General features: G+C 46.5%; 1 protein-coding gene across 5 annotated transcripts in view; it reads right to left on the reverse strand.

Moving 5' to 3' along the window:
• Havcr1 (hepatitis A virus cellular receptor 1) overlaps nucleotides 1-2,064 on the reverse strand; it is a 30,838-nt gene that overhangs the window by 13,981 nt on the left and 14,793 nt on the right. The gene's annotated exons all lie outside the window — the stretch shown is intronic.

Consider the following 2,064-nt stretch of genomic DNA (forward strand, 5'->3'; position numbering starts at 1 on the left):
TAACAATACAATGTACTAACCATTGTTACTCTCCTAAAATCTTGTTTTGAGATTTTTGTACCACTGTTTTTATTTTTTTCTTTCTTTAAAATAAAAATAACTGATGTCAATTAAAAAATAAAAAATTGTTACATTTAAATTAGATAATGAATATCCTTTTCAGTACTTCAGATGGAATCAAAGACCTTGCACTGACTGAGCAACATCTCCAGTCTTTTTCCTGCTTTTTATTTTGAGAAAGGGTCTCACCGAGATTAGGTCTTGCTTAGATTAGGATAAAACCAGCCTCCTGCCTCAGACTCCCAGGGTGCTGGGATTTAAGGTATGAGCCACCATACTTAGTCCGTGCATAAACTTTTTTATTTTTGATTTAGACAGAGTCTCACTAAATTGTTGAGGCTGCCCTTGAAGATTATGATCCTCCTGCCTCAGCCTCCCCAAGAAGCTAGGGGCACAGGGATATGCCACCTCACCCATCTACAGCTTCCTATCCTTGGGTGAAAGGAGGCATGAGGAGGGGGAGGGATTCTTTTCAAGTCTGTGATCAGCTCATGAGGAATGTCCAACAACTTGCCCACAGGCTTAAAGCTGGTGTGGTAGCTGACTTGGGAGCGGTCTCTCAGTCTGACAATGACAAACACATAACCTGCCTTAGAAGAACTCCACAAGATGATGCAACTCTGACGCAAGTCTCCCTCACATACATCTGTCCTGTGGTGGTGGGCCATGTGACATCCCTCCCAGCCTCCAATGTTCATTACTTGGGTAAAGCTGGCATCTATCGAGGGCTGATGTGGGCAGGATGAAGACATGGGCCAGGGACCTTAGGTACTTGGCCAAATGTCAACAGTCACAGATACCCTGGGGACACAGCTGCAGGGAGGTCTGCCCAACTCTGGAAAGCTCTACCAGGCTTGAATGACAGGGTACAGGACACAGGAATTGCCCAGCCCTATATTCTTCCTCCCCAACCCCACAAGAGTGGGGCACAGCTGATGTTACTACTGTCATCTTGTATTTCTTTCTGATTCTGTCTGTAACCAGAAGCTGTAAACAGGAAGGATCCCACATTCAAAACCAAATGTCACCATTAACTCATCCCTACTGACCTCCTCCCCCCAGGACTCTCATTTCTGGTCCATTGTAAATTCACCAGTTTCTAGGAATGTGTGTCAAAAGGTGGGCCCAGGGAGAAGAGGACCCACAGGCTGGTGAGTTCTCAGAACTATGAGTCACACATACACACAGCCTGACCCTGCAGGACCTCATCCTGCCCAGATGTGGCACAGGCTCAGGACACCTGAACCAGCTCTGAGTCACAAACAAGTCCAGCACACAGCACTTTCAAAACTTAACACTAAATGTAAGAAAGAGAGTGAACTGGGAAAGATGACCTTCTGCAGGGAGCAAAGACAGGCGGGTTCTACGGTTCCACATGTGAGAGCTGCCCAGAGTTGGGGCAGCCACATCTCAGGGCAGCCTCTTTGGTGCCGGTCTGCTTAAGCTGCTGCAACACCTAACTTGGACTACATCACTGATAAACAAAGGAAATGTATGGATCTCAGTTTTGTTTTGTTTTGTTTTTTTTTTGTACCAGGATTCAAACTCAGGACCTTATGCTTGCCAGACAGGCACTTAGGCTGCTGCGCTATCTCCCCAGCTGTTCTCAATTCTAAGGTCTGTGAAAGTCAAGATCCAGGCCCAGGCTGAGTGGGTACCCAGTGAAGGTTTTCTTCACCATAGATGGCACCTTCAATGGGGTCGCTTTACAGAGGAAAAGGCAAACATGCTTCTCTGGTCTCCACTCTAAAGGAACCAATGAACCCAAAGCCCCGCCTCTTAATACTCTTGCGCTGGGGTTCAATATCAACATATGTAATAGAAGAGTGACAAAGACTAAGTCCACAGACAGCACTCAGAATGCCACGTAAGTGCAAGCTTGAGGACAGGGATCCTCCTGGCCATATTGAGGATCTGGGACTTGGAGGTGTGAATGACCCAAGTGGTCAAGCTCAGGAACAAGCTTGGAGCCAAGACCAGTGGAGCTGATTTTGAGACAGTAGA

Source organism: Octodon degus, unplaced genomic scaffold (genome assembly GCF_000260255.1).
Source record: "Octodon degus isolate 3935 unplaced genomic scaffold, OctDeg1.0 scaffold00029, whole genome shotgun sequence".
NCBI lineage: Eukaryota > Metazoa > Chordata > Mammalia > Rodentia > Octodontidae > Octodon > Octodon degus.